Raw genomic sequence first — 6399 nt, 5'->3', positions numbered from 1 at the left:
CTACTACTCAAAAAAGTGGTTGGTTACATGTAATCTTTGGAAAGTATACAGTTGCAACCAGGTGTTCAGTTCCAAAAAAACTTGATCCGGTCTCCTTCTAGGAGACCTCTCCTGCTAGAGAAAAATTATCCGTCCTTTCACACTCAGCCTCCCTTCACTGTCACACCTTCACAGTGTGACTTTTTCATACATTTGAGGACCACCGTTTTGAAGAATGACGTTAGATCAGAGGCTTCATCCCTCAGACTTGTAACCACTTCATCAAAACCGGACATTGATGCATCAGTTTTATAAAATCAAGGACAAAGACCTCAACAGTTTATCTTTATTACCCTCTTTTAGTCTTATAATAAATCAGGAGAAAGGAAGTTTGGTTACTATTTGCCTATATCAGGGCAGCCTAGGGCAGCTCTGCTGCACTCAGCATGTCAGAGACAAGCCATGGGTGGGATGTGCACACTAAAGTAAGGAATTGTGGCCTGCTCAGCTCTCAGACTCCTCAGCCGTCGGTGTGACTGAGACTCGTCTTAGTCTGTGTCTTAGAGTGGTCGAGAAGGCTGTAATGTGCACTGCAGTCCAGCCCCTTGGTCTGTCTGCAGTTCCTCCATGAAGCCTGCAAAAGTACCCACCCTGATGAATTTTCTGAATTCTGCTCAGATCCCCGTGTGCTTGGCATGTCGGCCCTTGGCTTTTCTACCCGTCCTCTGGGTCATGTACCTTAGTCCCCCAAAAGACAGCAGACTGACTAGCTTCCAGGGGGAGACATTTCAACTTTCACCCATATCCTGGTATGCAGCCCAGCACAATGATTTCTTAAGCTTCCATTAAGTTCCTTCCAGGTCTCCCGAGCCCCTCCCTGGGCATCATCTAGGGGTGAGAGGAAGGGCAAATAGGGCTATACCTTCCCTTGTACCTGTTCTACCCCAGCTGCTCCTTCTGGCCTTTGGCTATAATTCATAGATTAGGTTGCATACAGCAGAGGGCAGAGGGCAGCCAGCTGCTCCACAACGCTGAGGCTGACCTGCTTGCTTCCCAGGGTGTTATGAGTGTGAGCTGCCTGGTCCTAGGTTCCTGGAGTGGTGAGTGCCTCTTGGTTATATAGAGGAGCCCATTGGTGTGTGAGGCAAACACGAGGCTGTTGACCAGAGATGCACAGTTCTCTGTGGCTCTTGCCATGGCCGTCTTCCTGATCATGGTGGACCTGATACACCGGCGCCAGCACTTGGCTGCTCGCTACCCACAAGCCCTGTGGCCTTGCCCCTCCTGGGCAACCTGCTGCAGATAGACCTGCATAACATACTGTCCTCCTTCTACAAGGTAAGCAAGTTGGGGTGGAGGCCAGAGCAGGTCATGAGGACCCTTAGCAGCAGATAGTGAGTAATTGGTGAGGCCACAGGCTGGACAGGCATATAGAACCCTGAGAGGTAGCAGGTAAACCAGCTTCCCTGGGAAGGGCACATCCAAGGGAACTAGGTATGCATGGTGACAGGATTCAGTCTGCACTCTGAGAAACAGAACACTGGTGGGGATGTGGGACAGACAGGTAGAATGCTTTGCACTTTCCCATTTTAGAGGTGTGGGAGGAGGACACAGGCCTGGAACTAGAGCAGGAAGGGCAGAGCTTTTGGTGCCCTGTGGGACAGATTGGAAGTCGTGTAGGGCCATGTCCATTCTGATGGTATCACAGGGACAGCTCTTCCAGTCAGGGGGAAGATCAGCTACCAGAGCAGCATTTCAGTCAGGAAACTGAGGTTGATAGAGGTGTCAGGACCTGCTACAAATCTTAAGCTGCAATAAATCGGGGTCTTGCATAACTCTGAGATTCCTCAAACATAAAGGGGATGCCAGTGAACCCCATTCACAGGATTGTGCCTCAAGTGGGTCTTGGGGTGGGATCTGGATGTACAGTGATCCTTTGACCTTCGAGGACGTGGTCCGTAGCATCTAGATGGCAGGTCTTGGGCTGGAGCGGTGCTTCCTGGGAGAGGGCTTGTGCAGCATGGATGAGGCTGTGCATTCAAGCCACAGTGCAAAGAAAAGTCAAAGACACCAAGTCTCATTTTTGCACTGCTCCACGTGTGCAGGAAGGCTAGTGCCACGAGACTGGGTCCTGGGATGAGCACAGGTTTTTACACGTCATGGAGAAGTTGATGCGAAGAGCACTTTCACCCCCTACCCCTGCATTTTTGGAGCTATTTTGGGGACGTGTTCAGCCTGTAGCTCACCGTGAATCCAGTGGTTGTGTTCAGTGGGCTAGCGTTGCGGGAGGTTGTGGCGGACCACAGCAAGGATGCTGCAGACCAGCGTATCAACATGGACCTGGGCTTCAATCCACTGTCCTAAGGAAAGCATGGTGGGCAGAGAAAGCAGCAGGGTGTGACATGGAGGCTGTGGTCTAAGGAAGGATAGGGTCTGCCTGGACAGAGATGTGATCATGGACACAAGGGAACGCTGATAAATTCTGTGGATGAAACCTGGAAATAGAGAGGGCCGGCCAAATAGCTCTGTGGATTAAAGCGAGTGCAAGCAAGCACAAGGGTTCAATCCCGGGGCCTGCCATGCCAGCCCCACCCCCAGGACACACTGAGAGGGCAATTGAGATTGGGCATGGTAGCACGTGTCTGTAATCCCAGCACTTGGGAGGCTATAAACAGGAGAATCACTAGGAGTCCCATACAATAGCGAGAACCTTAATACCCTGTAGATCCTTCCCTAAAATACAGCAAATAAATAAATAATAAAAAAGACAGAAAGAAAGAAACATGGAAATAGAACCTGACAATGGGGACTAAATGTGTAATGAGTCAGGGTTGGGACTCTGCCCTTAGGAATAGAAGAATGGTGGGGAGGTGTGAGGGATGCAGTCTGATAAGGTTGTTGTGTGCATACTGGGCTGTGCCTGCATCCTCACCAGGGTTGATCATGGCACACTACGGGCCCACCTCACGTCAGCAGCAGCAATTCTCAGGGTCTGCTCTGTGCCACTGGGGAAGAAGTCTCTGGAGCAGTGGGTGACCGAGAAGACCTTTTGCCCCTGTACCATATTTGCCACCCAGGATGGTGGGTGATGAGCTCTGAACAAAAGAATAGTCAAGGTAGCAGGGGATTCGGAGAAACAGGGACCCACTGACCATATCCCTGCTCCAGGATGCCCATTTAGCACAAAGGAAGTCCTGAACAGAGCAGTGTGCAATGTGATCGCCTCCCTCATCTACGCGTGTCCCTTGAGTATGATGGCCCGCTCTTGGGCACGATGTTGGACGTGCTGGATAGACCCAAGAAGGAGGGCCTTGAGTTGATCCCCCAGGTGAGGGCTCATGAGATTCAGCACATCCTCTCTGTGCACATGGTCTCGCCTGAGTAGGATTGGAGTCGGTACGGGGGTGACGAAGTCCAAGGTAGGCTGCTTCATCAGGAGAACCCAGAGATAGGAAATGGCAGACAACACTCAAAAGGGAGAAGTTGCCTAGGGTGAGGGATCCAGAGAGGGTCAAATTCTGTGCCTCCTGTCACTTGGAAGCCCAACAAGGCCCTAAGAGTTGCAGAGCAGGACATTCCTTCTGGCATCCAGGACCAGGAGCGAGTGTATAGGCTGGCACTATGAAGACAACAGGATAGCAATGGGTTGACAGGAACAGGTTCCCCTTTTGGCCTGTCACAGCTGCTGAATGCATTCCCAGTGCTCCTGTGCATCCCTGGTGCAACTGAGAGGGTCCTCCCTGCTTGGAAGGCCTTCTTGGCATGGATGGATGAGCTCATGACAGCACAGCACCCTTGACCTGAGCCAGCCACCCTGAAACTTGACTGATGCCTTACTGGGCGAGGTAGAGAAGGTAAAGGACATGTTCTAAGGAAGGCATTAAGGACTGTGGTTTGAGGGTAGAGGGAGGAATTAGATATGGTGGAGCATCGGTATTTCCCAGTACCCAGCAACGGGGTGTGTGAGTACAGATGAGGACCTTTAGGGACTCCCTTTGGCTTCCCCTGAGCCCACATCCTCTGCCTGGACCAGACCAAGGGGAACCCTGAGAGCAACTTCGATGATGAGAACCTGCGGCTGCTTGTGGCTGACCTGTTTGTGGCAGGGATGGTGTCCACATGAACCACGCTGGCCTGGGTCCTGCTGCTTATGATCCTGCACCCAGATGTGCAGTGTGAGACCAGCCGGTGCTGGGTGGGAGAATGAGCGAGGAAAAGGAGCCATAGAGCCTCCTGTTTGTGTTCACAAACACTTTGGAACTTTTCAGGGCCATGGGACCATTATGCCCGCTTTACCAGGTCACAGCCCTTAACAAAGTAGTCGAGAGAATCAATCTATATTCCCCGGATGACCCACCGTGGGTATGCATGTCTTTGCAGGCTGTGCCTAGCAGGAGATAGATGAGGTGATAGGGCAGGGGTGGCACTCAGAGATGAGGGACCAGGCTCACTATACACGAATGCTGTGATTCATGATGTGCTGTGTTTCACATCCTCCCAGTGAATTTTCCCCACATGGCCTCCTGTGTCATTGAGGTGCAGGGAGTCCTCATCCCCAACGTGGGCCTGGGCTCCTCCTTCCCCATCTTGGCCACTCCTAGGAGAGGCCAGGAGCACCCAGGCATTACATAGGTGCTGCCAGCCCCACATGGTGTCTGTGATTTGTAGCCTATTCCATAGTCCCCTCATTAATAGGATGAAAACTAAAACCTGTGAAGTGGGGCCAAGCAAGACAGCTCAGAGGACTAAAGCCCCTGCTGAGGCAAGTGTAGGCAAGCACAGGCACCCTGGTTACATATCAGGCACCACATGCGGTGCCAGACAGGCCTCCAGGGTAGAATGAGCCAGCCACAAAATATAAAATAATGAAACATGTCAAGTGTATTAGACGACCCAGTACTAAGAGAAATGGATGGTATAGTGGGACCCATGGGAGCATGTCACTGGGCACTGCACTGAGATCATAGAGGATGCTGAAGTTTCTGGTACTGAGGGTTAACTGCAAGGGTCAATTTGTGCATCTGACAGATTGTGCTTATAGTGCTTGTTGCAGGGGTACATGTCTCCCCTATTGCCCTTCCACTTCCGTCCAGGACACTTCCTGAACACCGAGGGCCAATCTGTGAAGCATGAGCCCTCCATGCCATTCTCAGCAGGTACTTGGGGATGTATTTTAGAAGCAGAGTGAGGCTCAAAGCTGAGTGAGTCCTTTGCCCACCCACAGCCCACTGTGAATGTCTTGGGGAGCCCCAGCTCACATGGAACTCCTGGTCTTCAGCTGCCTACTGCTGCACATCAGCTTCTCGGTGTCCGAGGGTAAGCCACTGCCCTGCACTTTGGTGTCTTTGGATCTTTTTCTTTTTTTAATGTAGTTTTAGTACAGGGTCTATAGCGTGTCACTAGGGATGTAGATCAGACTCCTAGTGATCTTCCTGTTATCAGCCTCCCAAGTGCTGGGATTATAGGCGTGTGCTACTACACCCAGTCTCAATCCTTGCCTAGTGTGCCCAAGGGTCAGGGCCGGCTTGTCACACTGGGAATCCAGCCCTGGTCCCTGCACTCCACCTAAGCGTGTGCTTTAGTCTGCTGAGCTAGCTGACTGGCCCTATGTGTTTGGGTTCCTGAACTCCCCAACATCCTACCAGCTCTGTGCTGTGTCCCACTAGAGGAGAGACTAAACCTTGAGCTTGGCTTCAGTTGGGGACCGGATATGGAATAAAATAATGTGTGTGGCTGTGAACTGGTTTCTGGGTCTCACCCTGAAACACACATCACAGCCCTGGTCTGTGATGTATCCTCAGCCACTCGTAGATATGAACCCTAATTCTGTGTCATCTATTCTTACCTGGACTCTGGATTTCAGGAAATATTTAGGAAAACTGCTCCTCAGCTGTGGACAGCTCAACCCCTTTTATCCATGAGACTTTTTCCTGGCTCTGGGTTGTTCCCAACCCCCAGGGAACCCTTGATACCGGGGCTCTCAGGTAGGGCTTGAGTGTGAATGGGCTCTGCCCAGAATCTGTACAACCTTTTGAAGAGAGCCAGATGATCCTGGTGGTCCCAAGACCCCACTCACATGCAGTGAATTTCCAGGTTTCACAGAGTAGAAAGACTGTTTCACTCAGTGGGCAACTTAGGACAAGGACAGGATACAGATGCAAATCAGCATCGTTGCAAGGCTCACTGGGCAAAATGCAGGAAGAGGGAAACCAGCCCTCAGCTGTGCTGTCTGAGGAAAGTGGTCCAGCCTGTGGGCAGATCTCTGGCCACAAGGGGGGACTCACATGTAGTGGCCCACAGATGTAGCTCTTCACAGCAGCTCACCCAACCCTGTCTCAAAGGATCTGCCCTGTCAGCACGGAGCTCAACCAGGGTGACCTCAGTGACTAACTTACTGTCTGCTCCAGGCTCAGAAGGAGG

The 6399-nt window shown here is 51.6% G+C and overlaps 1 pseudogene; it reads left to right on the top strand.

Moving 5' to 3' along the window:
* Window positions 1-6399, top strand: part of LOC101579172 — a 44826-nt pseudogene that overhangs the window by 29736 nt on the left and 8691 nt on the right.

Source organism: Octodon degus, unplaced genomic scaffold, assembly GCF_000260255.1.
Source record: "Octodon degus isolate 3935 unplaced genomic scaffold, OctDeg1.0 scaffold00563, whole genome shotgun sequence".
In the NCBI taxonomy this organism is placed as follows: Eukaryota; Metazoa; Chordata; class Mammalia; order Rodentia; family Octodontidae; genus Octodon; species Octodon degus.
The sequence above is the reverse complement of the archived record's forward strand: the minus strand, read 5'-3'. Positions and strand labels throughout refer to the sequence as shown.